Source organism: Pezoporus occidentalis, unplaced genomic scaffold, assembly GCF_034315485.1.
Source record: "Pezoporus occidentalis ecotype Australia unplaced genomic scaffold, CSIRO_AGI_Poc_V1 ctg3, whole genome shotgun sequence".
NCBI lineage: Eukaryota > Metazoa > Chordata > Aves > Psittaciformes > Psittacidae > Pezoporus > Pezoporus occidentalis.
In genome coordinates this window covers 8,527,951-8,551,376 of record NW_026914940.1, presented here as the reverse complement: position 1 = coordinate 8,551,376, position 23,426 = coordinate 8,527,951, and the positions used below count along the sequence as shown (strand labels likewise).

Here is a 23,426-nt window from a genome sequence, read left to right as displayed (position 1 = left end):
TGTGAGCTCACACATCATCAATAATGTCTCCATTCTGAACAAAACCGAATTCAAAACTTGTCATATCAGGAAAGTGGAGGCCTGCCAGGGAAAACAGACTAGTGAAAAAAGGCTCACATTCCTCAAAACCAGAACTGTAAAGCACGGTCAGGTCAGTGTTTATTCAGTCCGGTTTTCCACTTAGAGGAAATCAAGGAAAGGTACTGAAGAATCCATAGTCCCTTTAGGAGAGGCAGTCTGGAAGCTTTGTTAATTTGGGAATATTTTAGTGGCACAACTGATACTGAATAACTTATTTGACAGGGGCTACAACCAAATAACTAAGCGTGCCCACACGTCTGGAATAAACCCCGATTTGTCTGGAATAAACCCCAATTTGTCTGGAAGGATTACTCTTATGTTTAAAACAGAACTTGTATTGTAAAAGGGAGAGACTATGCTCCAGAAATCTGCTCTGAGTTACCCCTCAACAAGTAACTGCACATTTCTTTCAGGAAGGCTAAATAATTAGATATGCTTCCCTCCTTCAAAATGATACAAGCCCAACAAGCTTTCTAACTTAATTCTGCATAATGCTCTTTTTAGTCAATTACAGCGCAACCATCAGGAAAAAGACGCATTTTGGTTTTAGTTCGGGGACATTTCCATTTCAATGTAATTTACACTTTATGCTTCTCCCGTTTGAACTCCTAAAAGCCTCTTGCAGTGCTGTAACTGCTCCAGCAGAGGTCACTACTCTACAATCTGATCCTCCACAGAAAGAGGACCTTGTAACAACCATGTTCAGACTACCTCAAAGCCTTACAGCTCCGAGACACAGCAATATTCCTCCAGCCCAAACACCACATTTAGTCCATGACACCGTCACATTATCACGGAAACTGTGCCTGATTTTGAATTGTGTCTAAGCTGAGAATTCTGTTTTTATCAGGTACATAAAGATCCAAAAAGCCGTTTAACAACAGACAGGGTAGATTTACAGATTGCTTTTAGGATTTTACAGACAAACCTGCTGTACAGAAGATGGTATGCCTATTGGAACTGTGCTATACTACCACGTTACTAGCTTTCCTATTTCAAGGATGTCAGCCTGTAATTTAACAGTTGTCAAGCTCTTGTCTCCAAAAACCCAAACCCAGCAATAACAAGAATTTGTGTAAGTCCTCCTTCTGCCAGATTTTCACCTTAGTGTAAAGAAAAAAACCAACAACCAAACACCAAAAAAAAAAAACAAACCAAACCTGCAAGTTTTATCTAACTGCTAGGAAAAAATCCCCATCCTTTCAATCCCTAACTTTAGTCCAATTGATCTGCCACCTTTTAGTTGTTGCTTCAGTTGTGAAGAAGCGCTGCTCTTCAAGCTTACTTTTACTAGGAAATGTTTTGTTTCAATGTAGCTGAATTCCCATCTGTAAGAATCAGACTCCTGTTCATTGCTTTCGGTACCCAAGCTAGATGCAGTTGCAGTGAAGCTCCGACAAGCAGCCTTTGTAACACTGCCATCTAATATACTAGGACAAGGACTACAATCAGCTGCATCACTAATACTCAAATGTTTTCTTTCAGCTTGGCTCCAAACTGCTCTTTGGCTTGCAAATCCTACACTAATATTATGATGAATTATCCAGTATCAAGTGGGTGGATATAAATATTCATTGCCATATTTGATCTCAAAGGATTTTGGAGGGATTGTCACAGTACTACACCACAAACCTTGTGTGTATGAACCTCACGCTATCTGTCCGTCTGCAAATTCAGTCAAGTGACACACCAACTCTGAACTACCAAGGAGGAAGGGAAGTCCTACAGCCTTCCAAATGCTGCAGCTGCAAGGGCAGATTTCCATATTGCAGGACAGCCTTCTCATTATTTCGTGACATTTCCTTTTTCTGAGACATCATCAGTCAAAGTATGTTTGTAGAACATAGGAGGCTAATGAAACACATCAAGTAACTGATGGTACAACACAAAATGACTAGCAAAATGATACTTCTTCCTATCCCATCTGTTTTCAGAAGTAGTAACAAAAACAGACGGTCATTAGGCAGGGTGGAGGAATAAAATTGGTCCCTACATAGTGGTTTGCTGCTTTGAAGTTTTACAAGAGATTTCTTGCAAGATCAAGGTTCCACAGCCATCTTTGTTATTTCCAGTTACTTCTTTGGATAGCCTTATGAGGCATAGTATCAACTACTTCTGAGTCTGGACAGTTTCTCTTGTTAGAATCAAGTGTAAATAAACCAAAGGAAAAAAAAAAACAAACCACATTGGTGCAGATTCCTCTAGCTGTGCTAAATCTGGTCATCTTTGATCTCATTTTCCAACCCTCCCAACACACCTCAAGCTTTCTTTTAATCTTAAAATCAAACTAAAGATGTCCAGTAAGTGTCAAGTATCGTACATCAATTTATTTTCAACCACCTGTTGGAAATATGGAGGAACATTTGCTATTCTCCAGTGATACACAACCTGCAATCCGTTACAATCAGTTGCAAGTATGCAGAACACTATGCAGTTATATGCAAGTTCTTCATGTCTCACAAGGAGTTTGCAGGAGTGCTTGGGAAAAAACAGGGACATATGCAGAACAGAAAGCCATTAAAGAATACCAAACATATTTAATAATCACACCTGGCTCAGAATAACTGATCTGAAAATACTAGAAGAACCACCAATATATGCTCTCCCTGTTTCCACTCCTCCCTAGGCATCTGCTTACCTCTGAAGGTTCAGGTTTTACTGGATATTAAGTTTTTTCAAGTTTTAACCTTATTCAGAAAGCAACATGTCATTCAGTTTGCCCCATCCTTTGAAGCTTAACCAAAGTTTTCAACAGTATCCAGATCTTTACTGTTGTCAGCCTACTGGTGCTTTCTTACTGACAGTGTTGCTTGGGTAGGGCCTCAAACCCCTCAACATTGGTAATTCCCAGCTGGAGAAGGTGAAAGCATTAGCAGTCAGACACCAGAACTTCAGGGCTGCTGGAGCGGACCACACCACCTTAGAGTATAACCAATTTCCTGTCAAAACCCAAAATACTGCCGATTCAGAGTTTCTTCAAAGAAAACAAGTTTCTTGTCACGTGCTGTAGCTGTTCACTGGACAGACTTCCTCCTTCTGCAAACAGTGCCACACACAGCAATGTCCCTTGAGCTTTGCTAGCTTTCCTGATGACTCTCTCCTGAGCAGAAGCAGCGCTGTTCTAGTAGAACTGAGTGGAAGGTGTGAAAGGATGGGCAATGCCAAGTGCACACATGCAGAGGGAAGAGGGTGGTTCCTGGAGACTGCGCTTGGCTAGACAGACCCCAAGGTCTGACTTTGCTCAGTGACTCTTACAATGTATCCTTTGCAAATGCACAGGATGCTGTAAATAGAAGTTTACACTAAGTTCTAATTGCAACTTTGCCAATACACTTACCCATGACTTTGGAAGTTAAGGCTACCAAATGACAAAGGTACTGCTGCTGATACTGCACATTTTCCCATTAGTTTACTGCAGGTTTGGAAAAACATTGCCGTATGCTTGCCCAGTTCCTAGACTTATTCCATACCCCAGAGAGGCAAGACAGTAGAAGCTGGAAGAACTGTTGGTGCAGCACTGCCATAAGCTCTAAGAATGACAAAAATGGGATATAAATCTCGAACCCAGCAACTGCATGAAACAAATTATTTTAATACATCCATCAAGCACTAAAATCAGGACAATTACTAACACATTTATTATGTCACATATTCTTAATTCTGAATGGAGTAGTCAAGTAGTTTGGACAGCATCTGGGAATGTTTTCTACAGTTGTCAACAAAACTGATAACAAATCAATTTAATCAGCTCTGCAGAATTTTAAAAGCTTTTTGATGATTAATCTGAAATGGAAGAAAAACAAATCCTACCTCCCATTTAGTGGCATTACCTTCCCAGTCTTACAGAAGATAAGTTGCTCTGCTGGCACAGCACAATAAACTTGAAATGTAACACAGACACTCTGTGCAGTAGTTTAGATGACAAGTAACAGGTTATGAAACTGAAAGCTAAAACCACGTGCTACCTCTTTAGTCCTACAAGCCAGTTCAGAATACTGGTTTCTGGCATAAGGCATCTGCTTCAGAAAAGAGGTAAAGTTGATAGAATCCCAGACTGGTTTGGGGTGGGACCTTAAAGTTCACCCAGTTCCAAACCCCTGCCACAGGCAGGGACACTTTTCAGTAGACCAGGTTGCTCCAAGGCCCATCCAGCCTGGCCTTGAACACTGCCAGAGATGGGACAGCCACAACTTCTCCGGGCAACCTTTGCCAGCGCCTCAGCACCCTCGCAGGGAAGAGTTTCTTCCCAATATCTAATCTAAATCTCCCCTTCTGTCAGTTCAAAGCCATTCCTACTTTTCCTGTCACTACATGCCCCTGTAGGAAGTTCCTCTCCAGCTTTTTGTAGGCCCCTTTAGGCACTGGAAGCTGCTCTAAGGTCTCCCCAGAGCCTTCTCTTCTCCAGGCTGAACCAGCCCAACTCTCTCAGCCTGTTTACATAGGAGAAGTGACCAGTTACACAGTAACTTTACTGAAGAGACAGAGGAAGAAAAACCACCAAAACATTATCTTTTCATTCAAATCTTCCAAGCAGTTTAGACACAATCTACCAGAAAAGTTCTTAAACGTGGCCAAGCTACTGTATTCTGTGCACGCTAAAAATGCCTTTATTGAAACAATGGGGCTTCTTCACATCACTACAGTGAAGGGGTTTCCACAGTCACCACCAGGCTGTGTGCTGAGGTGCTGTGCAGAGAACCAAACATTTTCAAGCATCTGGTTTAGCATCTGTAATCACAGAGGCATGAATGAGGTTACAGATCAGGACTCCTCAGTGAACACTCCAAATTTCCAAAGTTGGAGAAGCAAATGGAAGAAAATCAGTCCCTGAAGAGAAAATTGCTAATATTCAGCAGCATCCCATTTTCTTCCCTTTATAGGGTATTTTTTGCTGCTTAGATATCAGGAGAGTTTTCAAGCAGGTTAAATTTCAGTTCTTACCTACAGCCAGTGCTGCACTCTGTTCTTGGCCTCCAGTCTGTTTTAAAAGAAAAAGAGATCATGAAAATTCAGTCTTTTGCATCAAAAGTCTTACATGCAACGAATGCTACATGACCTTGTCAAAGCAAACACACATCTGTTCCAGGCATTACACTATTTTTCTGGGTCTACTTCATAAACATCATTCTGGATCTATGTGCCACTGTGACTTCTGAAAACGTTAAGGAAACCAGAATGAAGTGCTGTGTCTTATCTCTAGGCATATAAGGAACACTTGTTTGGCAACAAACATGTTTCTAGGGAAAAAGGCTGCTGGTTTTAGATAATCCATAAGAACACATACTTTGTAATGAATTTAATTACTAAAGAGTCAAAGCTGCAATAAAATAGCAGTGGCAACTTGTTTCACTTGCATTTTATTTTACGTTGCTTTGAGTAAGACAAGATTCTTTACTCAACCCCACAAATCAGCTCTCAAATGCTGACCCCTAGACAAGACATTTTCAAGTCACCACTGAAAACCATTTGCTTAAAGAAAATAGGTGTTCTTGGACCGTCTCAACCTGCTAGTCACATTATCATACACCATCTTAAGGCTGCTGAAATAATTATGTTAATAGTAAAGTTGGAAGGAGAAGATACAGGCTATTAGAGCATCTCAGGGAGTTTCACGGGAAATAATACTGTGACATTAGCTAGGAATGCCTCTGAAGATCTAAAGCACTATAGCCGAGAAGCAGTGGAGACCCTAGTGAGAAAGACTCCCCAGAGCACCGAACATAAGCAAGATGACAACTGTCTGACAGTTTTACAACTGTAGAAATCTATCCCTCCATACCTTCCAGTGTCCACAACTCTTTCAATGAGGCTTACCCCTTGACTAGGATTTGAGTATCATCTACTCTTTCCTTTGCCAGTTGGCTCCAGCACTAAGTACCGAGTACTACAGGACAAGATGGTTAACAGCACCACCTTCATCATAAGAGCTGCTGCAACTCCCTAAAACTCACCCACTCTCGCTAAACATGTATTAAATATGAGGGGTTTTTCCCTCCTTAAGACTGCAGACCTCTCAATTCATGCTTTGAGACAAAGCAACAAAAACCAAACACCGACTGGAAAATGATGACCCCCTGCAGGCCAGGAATGAACATAACTGATACTGTGAATAGAGAAACTGAAATCAAAGTTAAACCCAACATTACCTCATAAAGCTGATTTCCTGAAAAAAAAAGTGAAAGAAAAATCCAATAGGAAAAAACATTTAAGAACACTAAAAAATTCTGCTTAAAATATATATATTTAATTTGGGGGGCTGTCAGGAGCTCTAGTTAAGATGACTTTGGGTTGGACTACAACTTAATTCACTGAATTATAAACAAAAAGAAGTCCAAATTCATTGGAATAACCAGACTATAGAAATAAATATGAAAGTAATAGAGGAAAAAACCCAACCTGCAAGGCTTGGGACTTCTAAAATGTTTCCTAACAGTATTATTAGTTCATTACTAAACAGAAATATCTCAGCTTCCAATTGATACATTTATTAGAGCAAAAATATCCTAGAGTTGCTCAGGTCTATCCAGGCAGAATCCTGCACTTAGGCACAAGCACTTATCACCTGCAAAGAAAGTGTGCTAGTGCTCAGGTAGCTTGTCCTGAAGGCTTCAATAAATCAGTGAAAGTTAATAATTAACAAAGTCTTCCAGGACTACTTGTGATAATAAAGGCAAGAGGAGAAAAGAGGCCCAGAAAATCCATGAGGCAAAAGGGAAGCAACCAGAAGAGCTGAGAATTACAGGTCAACTAGACTATGGAATCAGAATAGTATGGGCTGGAAAAGACTCCCAAAGCTTATCTAGTCCATTCCCCCTGCAATGGGCAGGGACATTTTCAGCTAGATCAGGTTGCCGAGAACCACATACAGCTTGGTCTTATGTATCTCCAGGGATGGCGCATCCACCACCTCTCTGAGCAATCTGTGCCAGTATTATACCACCCTCATTGTAAAGAATTTTTAATCTTCACATCCAACCTGAATTCGCCATCTTTTAAAAACCACTACCCTTCATCCCACTGCATCAGGCCCTGCTAAAAAGTCTTTCCCCATCTTTTTTTATAGGCCCCTTTTAAGAACTGAAAGGCCACAATAAGGTTTCCCTGGTGCCTTCTCTTCTCCTGGCTGAACACCCCTAACTCTCAGCCGTTCCTCACAGGAGATCATCAATACCAAGCAAAGTGATGTTAGTGAAAGAATCCATTAACTGGATTCCTATCTTTTCAGTACTGATGAGCATGCCTTCAGGCAAAACAGATCAGACTGATGCTATCAACTAGGTTTATACTGGGCAAGCTGATAGATATTTGATTTTTACACAGTGTGACATGACATCACACGGTATTTTAAATGCAGAGGTTAACACTACACAATCTAATAAAGCACCATCTAAATGGATTAGGAATTGACTGGCAGGTCTCCAGCAGTCAGAAGCAAATAACCAGAGGATCCATTAGAAATGGCCACACGTGAAATCAATGGGGTGATGGATTCTTTACATGATTTTTGCACTTTGGGTGCACCTTCATTCAGACACATAAGTATCTAAATGAACAATCACCTATTGTCAAGTTCAGAGCGTGCTACCTGGGTTAATATAGTGGACCTGCAAAGCATGTGAGCTTCCTTCTGACTGACTCTCCAGGTTTGGATCTCCAGACTGATACAGACCAACAGGCACAAGATGAGACACATATACTATGTAATTTAATACACAGTGAAAATTAAATAACAGAACCAAGCAGTTTTTCAAATCTTCTGATTCCGAGGCAGCCGAGTATTTAATGTTATATTACAGAGAGAAGCTGCTCTGGGCAGGAAAACTACCTTTTAGTTAACGGGTTAACAGCTCACTGATTTTGTTTAGTCGTCTTTTATACCATTTTATGGAGTTAAACAGCAAAAAGATTAATGCATCCCATCCTAGGAATCTTTATTACACACACAGCTCCCTCCCTTGACTTGCAGCCTAACTCCACCACAGCAAAAAAAGGCCAAAGCATATGCTAACGCTTCAGGCCAACTACAACAGGAATTGAAAGAGTTGTCACAACAGTTGGAGAACAAATGTGGAAAAACGTCTACAGCCATTAGAGTGGGGCAGTGAATCATCTACACTGCAGCTATTCATTTCAGAACACAAAACCAACCACCACTCAGTCTGCTTGAGGAAAAAGCCTGTAGCTGACACAAGTCAAATGGTACCCAAATACAAAAGATGTGCCAAGTAAACTTGGCATCATTGTTGATAATGAAATTTGAGAAAAATTAGTAAATGGTTAACCACTAAGCCTTGTGTTTGGGCACCCACCTCCTATTGAACCAATGCTGCTTAACTCAGCAGTATAGATTTCAGAAGAGAAAAGCAAACCATTAACTTCTAGTATGAAATCAGTGTCTTCTGCCCAACCCTGACTGAACTAATTGAGAAGCCTCTACACGCAATCACAGACTCATCAGAAACCGTCAGTCAAGATTTGCTACAAGACTGGTGATCTTGCAGGCTTTCCAACACTCACCTTCTTCTGCCTATTTAGAACTGAAAACATGGAGTAGTAAGAAAGAAAGAGTTGACAACAAACTTGCAATAAGAATCTCAATTACTTTCTGTGTACTCAACTGGCACCTCAGCTTGTCAGGGAACTTCACGAAGAATTACTTCAGAAAGCTTACAACACTTACTAAAGAAAGCTTGCACAGGATTCATGTACTCCACATGAAGTATTAGGTACCAAGGCTTTAGTAGTCATCTTCTAAACACAATCCACTCTGCTGCTTTCACAGAGCCAATGTTCCAACTGTTTGTTAGAAGGCCAAGCTTGCAATAGGATTTCCCCTTGGTAAGCATCACTAACTTGAACTCTGTGTGAGCCAGAGGTGGACTACAGTACAGATATTCTCAGTCCACAAACCTTAACTGCCCTTTGCCTATTGCTGAACAGTTCAAGCACTGCTCTGGCAGTTTTTAGTCACTCCTGCTCTCTTGCTTCAGTTACAGGCTTCAAATTAAGTTTGAGGAAACCACTCCAAAACCTGGTTGGCTCTTACAAGCACAAATTAAAACATAAAAACCAAGCCCAGTCCAAACCAGAACCACAAGTCAAATACATCCCACATTTTGTGGTTAATAAAAAAAGGACACTAAGAAATATTCAGTAATAAAACTTGATTTTTACTTTAGTAACAATAACAGATGGTTAAGCTATAAAATAATAAATCATAGCTAAGATCATGTTTCAAAGGAAGTTTCAGGGCAGCTGAGCCCAGGGTTCAATGCTAAATGTATGCCAACTCCAACGTTAACATCATGAATTCTAAAAGAAGATTATTCTGTATCTGTATGGCCGTCAAACATTAGATTAAGTCTGTGTAAAGGCAGTCTATCACTACTGCAAAGTGACATCAGGCCTGTATAAGAAAGCAAATCTACGGGTTGCCTGCTATAAAACCACCTTTTTGACTTCTGGCTGTAGAAAGCTTCAGCTCTGATCTTTCTTCTCATTTAAACTTACCCTTCTGAAGTTGAATTGCATCTCAGAAGTCCATGTGCATATTAAGCCTTCCTAATTCCTATATAATTTCCCAGTTCTGTCAGTGTCTTGTATTACTTGCTACACTCAAACCTGTGGTTTAGGTTTATAATTAAATGATAGAAACAGTGATGTGACATGAAAGGTTTCTTGGCAGTTTTCAACCTGTATTAGACGCCTGCCAACAGTACATGTTATGCTTTCTGTCCTTTATTCACAGATCAAAATGCATTCATGCCAACAGAACTCACATTCTGCACAACTACAGGGGCAAACAGCTCTTCACACTGCACATCCAAACGTGAAGTGGCACTCATAGTTCCCTGTGCTAAGTTAAGAGTGCAACTAATTACTCTGCATGCTCCAAGTGAGGTCCACAAAGCACTGATCCAGTTTCTCTAAAGCTTAGCCTGAAGATTTGGCTTCAAGAGGAATGTAGCAAAGAGCCATCAGATTTGTTTTGAAGACAGTATTTGAAGGTTTAGATGCTGCACTACAGATTAACAAGAGGGCGACAAGGTTACATCTATATACTAATGAAAAAAGGAAAAACCATGGACAACTGAAAAGCTTCTGTGGTATAAGAGGATAGTCACACATATAGAAGACTAATATTCAGCATAATTTTTATTTCATCCACCTACAGGTATGTTGTCCACAATAAACCACTACTTTGGCTTAGTGAAGACAGTAAAATGAACTATCATAACCCTCACTTTTGCACCTTGTCACAGCTTTACATAGAAAGAAAAGCTGCCAGCTGAACACCAAGTACAAGGGATTTTTTGGCCAAATCAGAAAGTTAATTTAAATATTTCCAAATAAACTTTTTCACCTCTCAAAACAAGTAGAGGTCATAAATGTTGGGTATCCAGGAGACAAATAAGGACCTTTAGGAAAACAAAAATGGGACTTGTTGGGTTGTTAAATTTGGGGTTGTTTGGGGCTTTTTTTGTTTCTGGTGGTTGGACGGGGGCAGAACTGTGATATTTTAGTCCAAGCTACAAAACTTCCTGTTCTACTGCAAGGAAAAAAATAAAAGCCTGCAAGAATCACTGAAGTGAGTCCTGTGCCTGACAGCCAATGATTCAAACTGAACTTGCTATTTCAAGTAGCACATTAACTCCTGTATTTCTTGTGAACCTTCATAAATCTAAATCCTGAAGTGATTTAGTACTGGATATATGACATGAGCAGAATTCTGAAGAACTCTCTAACATTCAGGTTTTCACTCCTCAAATAAGTATTTAAGTATTTCTAACCTAGGAAGAGATATTAGGTACCTTTACAACATTATACAGTACTGCTGTTTTCATCTATTCCATGTTTAACTTCCCTGTGACTACTCAGCATTGCTATTTTTCTGCAGTTGATGCTTCCTTTGATGTCATGCTGTTAACACCCAGCTGTGAAGTGATCCTAAATACCAAGCAAGTGAATCAACAGCTTTTTTATCTAAGCTATACAAATGATATAATTTCTTTGGAATATAACAGAGTTTAAGACAGTTCTGACTCAATAGCAGCGTAACAGAAATGAAACCATCCCCTGTCCCAGGAAGTCTGCAGCAACACTCACCCACTTGCATAATAAAAACAGCAAGATAAGAAAAGGTCATAAGGGCTTTTCCATTCAACATTATTATGAATGTATGATCAGCTCTGAGCAACCCAAAGACTCATAGCCCTATTCAATAATGCTTAAACAGAGGAGCCCTTATTTCTTACAATGTAGATTTCTACACTCAGGGTAACCCACCTTCCTCCAGACTATACTAGGTCACATGAACAGAGAGGAACTTCTATCACAAAAGGAAACCAAACAGAGAAATGGGTAGCATCTAAAACATTTTTTACTGGGTTTAGTGTGCTCTAACCATAAACTGGTTCCTCAGCAATATCAGAAATTGAAAGCTGAAGCCCTAGTGAATGCTCCAACAGGTAAAACTGAAAGATGAAGTTAGAGCTAAGCTGATTACACTACAGTTATGGAAGTATCACAGACAGTATCTCTACTGCTCAGAGGCATTTGGATTTATTCCAGATTTCAAAGAACACAGATTACCTCTTAAAAAGCCTAAAAAGCCCTTCCTATTCAAACCAACAGCAGTAAGTTTTGCCACATGCTTCTCACAAAAACAGGACAGAAGGCTGAGGAGGTTACAGGGGATACCTACAGCTTATTTTAAGTCTTTCCCCCACTCCTTGGTCCAAAGCCTCACTAAGCATCTCCTCTAGTCCTAACTCATGCACAGACCAGGAGACAACACTGTGCAATAGTGACTCCCTGACAAGACCCCTGTGACAAGCAGCCATTTCTGCTGGAGAGGACAGGGGAGCTCTGCTCCAGCAAGAGTAACTGTGATGTAGCACAGAGACTCTTGAAAGTGCCTCCAGCTAGTCCAGGAGCACCTTGAGCTTCAACTACATTAAAAGACTTATAAAAACTATTTAAATTGTACAGAAAAATAAAGAAAAAGAATGGGAGCAGCTTTTCAGATCAGCTGAACAGCAACATTCTAGTAACAAGACTTTGAAATTATTCTCATACAAAGCATACAAAGGTGATGATATGCCAGTAAAAATGATAAACAAGAATATTCAAAACCATTGCATCTATCACTAAGCTGTCCAGAAAGGAGGCATTTAACTGTGTTATTTTAACCTGTGACCTCAAATGCTTACTGGGTAGCATTTAAGATGGAAGCATGCACAAAAGTTATAAATACAGGGTAAAAAAAACAAGAGATATTTGGGCCCAGCTCCAAGGGACCACATGTATTCAACAGCTTTGTTCAGCAGTCAGGAAAAGCCCCAAACCCAAAAGTAATACAACAAGGCCTTAATTCCTGCAATGAAATTTAGTGATACTCAGTCACAACAGCTGCACACTATTTCTGACTAATAATTTCCAAAATTAATTCCACAATGAGCTAAAAGGAGCCAAGATGCATGATGGGAAGCTCAGATGGGACATCAGGAAAAGGTTCTTCACTGAGAGGGTGGATGGTCACTGGAACAGGCTCCCCAGGGCCATGGTCACAGCAGTGAGCCTGTCAGAGCCCAAGGAGTGTCTGGATGATGCTCTCAGTCATTTGGGTTAGTTTTAGACAGTCCTGTGAGGAGCAGGGAGCTGGACTCAATCCTGATGCGTCCCTTTCAACTTGAGATACTCTATGATTCTAAGTAATAAAACTGCAGATATGTGGTCAAGCAGCAAGCTGAGTATTAACCAAATTTGCAGGACTACACGTTAGCAGTCCAAGTCCCTGCAGGGGTAAAACAAACTCAAACAAACAAACAAACAAATAAAAAACAATAAAAAAGACCCATAAAACCCAAAAATGTCCTTTAACAAGCACTTACAAGTCCTTCTGTAGGTCAGGAAATGAAATAAGCAATATCTGACATAAGCCTAATAGAACAGGCCACATAAAACGTAATGTGAAGTCCAGTCACCTGTCCCAACACACAGAGCTTTTCAGGTCAGATGTCTTTCTGATGAGAAAAGTTTACATATTTTCCTGGTCTGTTTAAAAGTGACTTTTCAGAAAGTCAAAACAACCCTTTGATGAATGTCTTTGGTTTGAAGGCTCACTGGCCAAACAGAATTAAACAGTTCATGTTGTCCTGAGCAATTATTTACTCATGGGGAAAAACAGCAGCTTTACCTTTATAAACAAATTGTCATGGATGAAGTCTCATGCAGAAGAGAATTTTTACTAAATGAGCCATTAAAACAGATTCAAACCTCAGTTTTTACATTTATTCTACTAACTGTTGCAGTAGGACTACTGCATGTAAGGGAAGGAGAGTTTGGAAGAGCTCTACACTGAATTTTGTTTGATTATAATAAAAACAAAACCCTGACACTGATCCCCTGCAGATTACCCCCATCTTCAGTCAAGGTTTTAAGTATTTTTATGGCCTTTGTGAGAGAAAAAGATACCACATCACATTGTGCCAGCACAGGCAGAATATTTACACTCATTGCTATTATGTACTATTAGACTTTAAAAACCACAGGATTGCCCAAAAGCTTTTAGCCCCTCAATCTATTCCCATGCCACTACAGCCAGCCAAGTTAAACAAGCCCCAAGAAAGTATAGGAGACAGCTCAGTTTGGCCTAAAAACCTGCCAGCCTTCCTCCTTCTGAGCTTAGATATGGGCATTAATACAAAATAAATGCATGCTGGTAGAATATCAGTAAAATGCTCAGAATTCCTACAAAAATATATAGTGAGTGTCAAAAGCACAAAATGTACTTAACCTTCATATAACAACATAACCACTTTCACACAGACAACAGAGCACCTCAAGAAGCTCTGCTGAATTGCAAATAGAATTTATAGGCAAACCTACAGCAATATATTTCAAGCAACCCAACCAAAGGAGATGGCTTTTAACTTGTGGCACAAATGGGAAGTACAAATGGCTTCAGCTGTCAAAGACATTCAATTTTCCCCACGTATTTACAGTATATAACCTCACTGATGCTGTTGGTATCTGGCAGGCTCTGCAGTAAAAGCTTTTCAAGTTGCTCAGAAGCATCTTCACCACGTTCTATGTTGGTTACACAGGTTTTCCCAAATGAAACCAGCCTGGAAGCACACACTAAAAGCTGGACATTTTTAAGTACTTACTTCCTTCTTCAATAGAGGAAATCTTTGGCATTGAGCAAAACAAAACAGAACCTTGCTTTGTATTTCTTGCAGCACCATTTGACTTTATATGACTTTCCCAGACAGTGAAAGCCCTACAGAAGCCTGTATGTAACATGTACAATGTGGCCTTACTCAACACGGTATCTCTTCTGAGTATCTCTACTTCTAACCTTCTGAAGGCACACAGGGATGGGGACAACTAGAAATAAACTTTTTGTGCTCTAAGACACATGAAGGAATTTGCACTAAAAGCCTGAAATCATTACCAAAGAGATTTTTAAGCTTCTCCCCACAAGGAAGCAGAACATTTAAAGATGTGTCAGCCAGACAAATGCTGCTCTTACAAAGAGCTACACAAGCCACAACAAAGAGTTCCCAAACTTAGTAAGAAAATGACAGCTATGCATTTGCTTCCACTTTGCAAACACAATACTGAAGGTGTTTCCATATTTATTAAAATTAGCCCAAAATGCAAAACCTGTTAATCCACAAACACTGCAGTATCTGTGTTGGAACAGGGACTCCACAACCTACTAATCAGCTCTAAACACCTCCCCATCATCAGCATTACAGGAGAACAATCCTAAATTGCACGGCAAGATTTTAAAGCTTCAAGCATGCAGACAAGTTCAAGCTGCACATGAGAGATAAGGCTATAAAATAAGAATGAATAATTACCAAAGATTATATGCCAAAGCAGGAGATAATTATCAAGATCTTTCTGAATGACTGATAGTCTGCAAAAATAATCCCATACAAATTAACTTAATGAAAAAGCTAATGCAAGAAAAATTGGGAAAACATTAAAAATGTTTTATGTCCTTCATTGTCTGAGATAATGAAACATCATAACCAAATAAATACCACCTGGAACAAGTTACCCAAAGAAGTGGTGAATGCTCCATCCCTGGCAGTGTTCATGGCCAGACTGGACAGAGCCTTGGGTGACCTGGTCTGATGTGAGGTGTCCCTGCCCATGGCAGGGGCGTTGGAACTAGATGATCTTAAGGTCCTTTCCAACCCAAACCATTCTGTGATTCTAAGATAGGCATGCACATCCTGTACAACCATTTGGGCTACTCTGCACCACACCAAGGTCCAATGGGCTTAATATTTCTCACTTTAGTACCCATCATACAAGACCCAAACACATTGTCTGCAGTGTCCCTCTGTCACATTATCTTTTCAGCATACTTCCAGAGTTAAGTGGCTGAGCTGAGACGTGGCTCAGGTCTAAAATGCAGCACAGCACAGCAGGATCTCAGCTCTTGGTCCAAGAGGAAGTGCTGAATTCAGACAAATACTTTACCACAGTTGCAGACAAAGGGCTACTAGATTTACCCAGTTTCATTCAGCACACCCATCCTGTAAGATTTCTCTCAGAGGCAGATGGGGGGATGATGGGGTGAGAAGAGGAGCTGAAGCAGTGAAATGGACAGAGGACCCCTCACTACTAGGCTAAAGTGCTTTTCAACTTTCTGTATGGGGCAAGCTATGCACTTAAATTCAGTGACAGACACACATTATTTATTCACATACGATCAGAATAGTCCAAAAGATTAACCTAAAAATTACTATCAGATAATTACAATGTGACTCAAAACTTGAGTTGGTAATACACTGTTTCGGTACCTCAAATTGTGACATACTACATGACAGGTTCTTTCTCCTGCAAATTGAGGAACATGCATTTTCAAACTGGGTATTTGGGAAAGTGTCTCACACACGGTTTAATTTCAGGAGTTGCTATTTTACAGAGCTAAGCAACAAAGCTCTTGAAATTATTGCTCACAAATAGCTGTACTATACAAGTCATCTTTATACAGAAAAAGACTGCATGAAGTCAGACGTTGTTTTCACTATGCCACTGCTGACAGATGCACATTATTGACCATCACAAGCCTTCAAAACTTTCCTATCATTAATCTGTATTTGTCAAAGCAACAGAACAAAGTATCTTAATATTCTCTGTGAAGCCTGGTTATTAGCAACAGCTACACAACACAGCTTCACAAAGTTATCCTCAACTGCTTCTAACATCTAGGCAAATTAACTGGCATGCGAAGATTAACCAAGCATCTGCAAATATCTGGGTTATAAAAGCTTAATGTTTCCTTGTTGGCTTAGAATGCTGCCACTTTCCACATTCATCCTTGGTCCCAGCTGCATCATCCCATTCCAGGTTAAGAACCCTCTCTTCACAGGATTTTACTTAGCCCTGTAGCTCAAATGGCAGCAGTAAACAGAAGGGTAGGATTCAAGTTCTACAGAAGGTATATAGTGAGGTGCAGTCACAGATGACAACTGAAAGGATATTCAATTTACAGCTTTGGGGATGTCTTCCCCCATACTGAAAACTGCTACTTCACTTACAACATTAAGTATCTGAGAAGTGAGCTGTAAATCTGGTACCTACTATCAATGTGCATATGATTTAGCTGTGCCAAGACATACTCAGATCTCCCAATTCTCCTGTTTTCTTGTGATTGCCTTGTAATAGGTAGCTGCTCTATGTTTTAACTTATGGGCAGGTAAAAGATGTTACTAAGCAGTCACAGCTCTTCACTGATGATCCTTTTATCATTCTAAACCTACAGGCAAACTACAGAGGACTTTGAATACCTGTGGATTATGACGCATCCTTACTTTTATTATCATATATTATTTTCAGTGAAGATAATGCGGCAAACACCCATAAAATAAGACAAGCACATTAATGGCATCTTCCAAAGCACCTGGTCACCCAAATCAGCATGCTTAGCAATGTTCAACTTCTAAACTAGAGTTTTTCAAGGTTTCCTCTTTATTCTTTCTAGAGGCTCTGAAGGATTAGATTTGAAGCATCAGTGTTTGTACTATCACACTTCAAAGAGTCTTTATACAGTAAGAGGTACAGACATGTTGTATTAGCCTCAGCAAAGAAGGCAAAGAGAAAGTATTTAACATCCCACCACAGAAAAAAGGGACTAGTCCTTTTCTCTCCTACTGCTGAAGCAGGAATGTAATCACTTGGTATTGCTGCTTAAATACCCCCATGTCATCCACTGCTACTGAGCCTTTTGTCTGGCAAGCTACAGCTCATCATAGGAAAAAAACTGTATTAACTACTTCTTGCTTTCAATAGATCAAAATACTTTGTTTTGGCCTAAAATATTATGGAAAACAAAGAAATGTTCTACAAAGCAAAGACTAAGGAAGTGTTTACCAGTTGGTAGTATCTTCTTGCAGTCTTAACAGAGACTTCAGATTTCTTCAGATTCTCAGTGCAGCAGCTCGTCTTCACAACCTGAACAAACAGAAGAATCCCATTAAACAAACAATACACGGTACTTCAACAACATAAGCCAGTGCCAGGGGTAAATCAAAGTTAAGCCTGCAGTGCCAAGGAACCTACATAATTCTTTAGGAATGCAAATTAGACATGCCCATTTCAAAAACACTTCTGATTTTATGGAAGTGACATTACAAGCAAATGGAGAGACATCCTTACATACTCTTCTGTAAGTCGGTAAGGCAATTGGCTGCCCATGACCACAGGCATCAGAAATAGAGCATTGCATCGCAGCATTACCGAGTTACATATACTTATAGCACAAGAAAAATAGAGCATTACATCTCTGCGTTACTGAGCCAAGTTACAGAGTTGCAGCAGAAAAAAAGTAGGTCTCAGTTCAAGTTTTATTTACAGTGTCATACACTGCACACAGAAGAAAATGCTTCACTGCTACAGTTCTCATCAATTAAAGACGAACCTGGCCAATGGCACATTTTGTATTTCTGAGCTTACTCCAGGATTTCTGAGATTTTCTGCTTCAAAACTAAGGTTAGAAAATTGTATGGTCAGACAGAGAAGCACTGCCTACAGCAATGCAGCACCGAGATCTACCGCAGGCATTCAGAGGGTGTTTAAGTTCATTTGGAGTAGGTTTATACAGCAAGCAGTCTCCCTTTTTTTAGTACAATTACTGGATAATGAACTGGCCAAAACTGGCACCTTTCTGTTGCGGGGAAAGGCTCCTAAGCCTTTTCCATCTGGGGTTTTGAAGGCTGCTTCTGATTCAGCGATTTCAGCTATTATAAATATTGCAGTGTTGTCACTTAACCTGTCTCCAGTAAAACCACTTCTGCTCCTACTTCAGGTATTGCTCCTGGTGCCAGATTCCACCATCCTGTTAGGGTGGTGAGGCACTGGAATGGGTTGCCCAGGGAAGCTGTGAATGCTCCATCCCTGGCAGTGTTCAAGGCCAGGTGGGACAGAGCCTGGGGTGAGATGGTTTAGTGCGAGGCGTCCCTGCCCATGGCATGGGTGTTGGAATTGGATGATCTTAAGGTCCTTTCCAACCCTAACTATTCTATGATTCTATGTCACTATGTCACATCTCAAGGTTTCTTTTGAAGAGTCATCTTCTCATTTTGTACTACAATTCTTTGCTTCCATAGCAAAGTCAAGCACCTTCTGCAACACATCTGGTTTTAGCATGAACTTGGTTGAGAAATACGAAATCTGTCATGTCACTGCAGATCCAGCTGAAGTGGCATGAAATATCCAGTGTTTATTTGTATTTAATCAGCTACCAGCAGCTCCTCTTACATCAGATAATCCTGATTAACAAGCATTTAACAAAAATATGCTGCTTGGCAATAAAATTCCTTATCACAAAAGCCTCAGTATTCCTGATCTGTCCCAGCTTGGGAAGGATAGACAGAAGGGGAAGAGCTTTGCAGTAATGATTTTAGTCATGGTGAAAATTAGCATCAAAAGAAACCACCCATTCTGTTTTCCTCTCTCCACAAGTTAAAACTTGTGACCTGAACAGCCCAGCTAAGAGAAGAGGAAAGGACTCAAGAGTTGCTATGCAAAACTGAATTGACAAATAAGATCAAGGGATGCTATTCACAGCTACACTGAAGCACACAGTTGCACCAGACAGTTCAAAAGCAAACCCAAAAAGACAGCTATATTAGCCAATGGTTCCATTTGCTAATTTGTGTCAAGGCAGCATCTAAGATAAGGTGGTGCCTGGCAAATCAGTGTTCCAGGTTTTTTTTCCCAGTAAATGTTGTATGAAGCACTACTACTCTTGTAGAAAGGGAAACCTAAAACGCATCCAAAGACACCTTATTCACTTTGTTAAAGCACAGGAATTGTTTTAACAGTTGTTCCACCACCTTATTTTGAGTCCCTTTCATCCACTGTCCTCTTGCCCAGCAACTTACAAAGTTAACAATTCAGCTGAAAACTTGTGAGCAGAAGCCACGAGGTCTCAGACCCACATGCTGCTCAGGAAGCCCCTGAGCAGAGCGGCAGCGCCTGGTGACAGGAGCTGAAAGTGCTTCTGGGCCAGTGACCATTTATGCAATTTCAACACATGCGATTTCCTTCAACACACTCAACAAAAACACTTCCTTCTCCCCTGCCACACTGCAGTATGAAAAGCTTCTTATCCAGTACCAAAGAATAGATTTGTTATTTTTTTCAAACATGACTGATCATTTCATTAAGCAGAAAAACTGTGTTATGCTTCCACCGAACCAACACACACATCATCATGCTGCCACATTCGAATGTTTAAACTTCCTCATAGCTATGTGAAATGCAGGATTTTGTTTTTTCTGAAAGCAGGATCCAAGGCTGCTGGAGACCCTCGTGTTGCTGCAGTCCCACACTGCTCTGCATTACTCCATCTCCCATGCTGCAGTTCCTGCCTGACAACCCATTCCTGCAGGCTGGCCTTCAGGTGAGAAAGGGAAGTGAGTGCCAACAGCTACACCTGCATGACAATTCCAGATAGGAAAAGTCAATCTGGCAGTGCAGCAGTGCAACAGTAATCCTCTATTACTCCAAAGTCCTAGAAAGGATTCCAGCTGTGAACAGGTTCTCTTCTTGTGCCACATCTCAGCTTTCAAACACTGGACTTAGTATTTGTTGCTCAGTAGGGTTGCAGAGTGTAGCAATGTCCCTTAAAAATACAGGTTTTCAACATAACTCTTAAGTCTTACAGAAGGACAGAATCTCAGACCACTCTTTTTACAGTTATTTATTAACTCCAATTGGGAATAGTGCGTGCTTCAGATATAGGAGAGCTTGCTCACACCAGAAGTTCTATCATCAGTCAATCTGGCAGTGCAGCAACTCGTGTTGCTGCAGTCCCACACTGCTCTGCATTACTCCATCTCCCATGCTGCAGTTCCTCCCTGACAACCCATTCCTGCAGGCTGGCCTTCAGGTGAGAAAGGGAAGTGAGTACCAACAGCTACACCTGCATGACAATTCCAGATAGGAAAAGTCAATCTGGCAGTGCAGCAGTAGGTACAGTAGGGGTCATGGAAACATCCACACACAGAGGAACCATGCAATCTGCCAGCGCTAGGCAGAGAGTAAAGCCTAGTGTGACAGGAGGAACCAGAGAGGAAAGGGGCTGCTGCACAGGTGTGCTGCCCAGGAACAACCAGGAGCACCATACATGGATAGGACATGTGCTGAAGTGAAGGTGCACACAAAGCTGCAGACATGTGGTCCCTCTGGAAGATCCCTCCAGATCAAGGCAATGATTCCTTGTACATGATCTAAATTAATCTGGTTCACTTGATAAAACCTGTCAAGAGAGCTTTATATTTTTTTCCTTTTAAATAACAGACTCCCAACCTATAACCTACACTATAAATAACACAGCTGAGAACAACTAAGTCAGCTACCAGCTTAGCTTTCAAGTCAGTTATTTGCTCCCAAGTTAATTTTCTTCACTTCAATAGACCTTTGGGAAGTAAATTAACACTGTTTCTTTGACAGGCTAATGAGAATAGCAGGTGAACAACAAAAGAGCAAGCTCATTCTCAGGAGCTCTCCTTGCTTGCCCTCCACACACCATTGGCAGAGCTTTGTAGGATTATGAGTTCAGAAGAACGAAGCAGACAATAAACCTACTTGTTCCTAATAAATGAGGGAGTCTTCACCTAGTCATTTTTAGCGGCCATCCCTTACTTCATTAGTTTTGTCACTTAAGGGGAAGGTGGAATTAAACTCTGAAGCACAGCACCTGATTAAATCTCATTCTCCATACAAAATTCATGCTCAAGAAGACTATTAACCACGAAGATGCAAAGAGTCTTCTGTGAATCGCACAGTGCTCATTTTTCTCTGTTGTACATGTTGCAACAGGCAGAATCACAGCCACTGCTTCCCAAGCCTCCGAGTTGGGAACTTGTTTGAGCTACAAAGAAGAACACTGCTGAGAAATTCAGTAATGTCTAAATTCTCGGGAGGAGAAAAGGTAAAGCCAGGAACACAGGGGTTAATAGGTTTTACTGAGCAATCCAGAGTACTCCATGCAAGGCAGTTTGCTGCAATACTGTGACCAAACAACTATTTATTGACAGAGCAGTTTCTAGACTAAGGGCTTCAGGTTATTTTAATTTTCCAGCCTTTGCCACCATTAAAGCAAGACTGTCCCGCAGAGCCCAGGTAAGCCATGCGTCAGAGCTGGCTCCGACTCTTCACAAGCAGCTCACAGGGATGGCTGAGGGCTGAAATGCAGAGGGAAAGGGAGGTCAAAGACCTCCCTGAAATTATACATATGCCAGTTCTCTGCTTTGCTCCAGCTGGATGCTCGCTTCCCAAGGACACCAAGGAGGTGACCATCGGGGGTGTCCTGAGATGCCATTTAGAATCATAGAATAATTATGGTTGGAAAGGACCTTAAGATCATCCAGTTCCAATCCCCCTGCATGGGACACCTCACACTAAACCATCTCACCCAAGGCTTCGTCCAGCCTGGCCTTGAACACTGCCAGGGATGGAGCATTCACAACCTCCCTGGGCAACCCATTCCAGTGCCTCACCACCCTAACAGGAAAGAATTTCCTCCTTATATCCAATCTAAACTTCCCCTGTTTTAGTTCTAACCCATTACCCCTTGTCCTATCACTACAGTCCCTAACGAAGAGTCCCTCTCCAGCATCCCTACAGGCCCCCTTCAGATATTGAAAGGCTGCTATGAGGTCTCCATGCAGCCTTCTCTTCTCCAGGCTGAACAGTCCCAACTTCCTCAGCCTGTCTTCATACGGGAGGTGCTCCAGTCCCCTGATCATCCTCATGGCCCTTCTCTGGACTTGTTCCAACAGTTCCATATCCTTTTTATGTTGAGGACACCAGAACTGCACACAATACTCCAGGTGAGGTCTCACAAGAGCAGAGTAGAGGGGCAGGATCACCTCCTTCAACCTGCTGGTCACACTCCTTTTGATGCAGCCCAGGATATGGCTGGCTTTCTGGGCTGCAAGCACACACTGTCGGCTCATTTCATTTTCTCTAGTAACTTACACAGCACCTTCAAAAGCCCAGGGAAATGTAAATTTCACAACTTAATATACAGGTTATTTCAACTCAAAAGCTTTGTCTAAACTACATTTAGGAGCAACTCCACTTAGCCTGTATACCCAAAGATACGCACCACATTTAAAACCACATTACACACAACATCTTTGCCTGTGCTCAACTTTGCTTAGCCCAAAACACAGAAAACACAGAAGAGGTAGCAACGGCGAGTTAATCCCCAACACTACTAGCAAGACCTCTAGTGACAACAGCCCACCAACAGGTTGAGATGCAGCTGAAAAGCGGAGTATACAAAATGAGTAAAGAAAATAAATCATAAAGACCCATAAAGATGACTGTCAGGGGGCTTATGGTAGCTTATGAAGAATTCTGTTGCAGACCTAAGACAGTACACAAACTGCATAGTCAAAGTAATCCCTGCAGAGCTTCTGACAGGCTACTCATCGTACTAAGGCAGCTACGAAGAAATAGGCAGAAAGCAACACACCCAGTGTCCTACAAACACATATAAGCAGAATTGGGAGAGCTCCATGGCAAACAGATGTGAGAATCTTATCCCTCACTAAAATGACAGCATACTTTGTCCCCTTAAACATATACTGCCAAAACTTGAACTTTCAGTTGAAAGACAAAATTCTCCTGCGATTTGAGGAATTGGTGATCACATTAAAAAAATCCCCAATAGTTTATTTCTGCACAGCTGAAAAAGTTCTTATTCCTTATCAGGATAGAAAGGAAACTGATTAAGATCACAATAATGTTAAATGAACATTTTCAACAGCAGATTACTCCTTTTCTTCATTCACCAGAATGACATC

General features: G+C 40.9%; 1 protein-coding gene across 3 annotated transcripts in view; it reads right to left on the bottom strand.

The window, feature by feature from the left end:
- The window catches only part of CYRIB (CYFIP related Rac1 interactor B), a 41,344-nt gene extending 23,785 nt beyond the window's left edge, over window positions 1–17,559 (bottom strand). For all 3 annotated transcript variants that reach the window (XM_062627021.1, XM_062627020.1, XM_062627019.1), the window contains exons 1-2: window positions 17,479–17,559; window positions 5,023–5,059 (exon numbers count right to left, since the gene is read on the bottom strand). The gene's annotated coding sequence lies outside the window, so the exon portion shown is untranslated. The remainder of the gene's footprint in view (window positions 1–5,022; window positions 5,060–17,478) is intronic.
- Window positions 17,560–23,426: the final 5,867 nt, after the last annotated feature.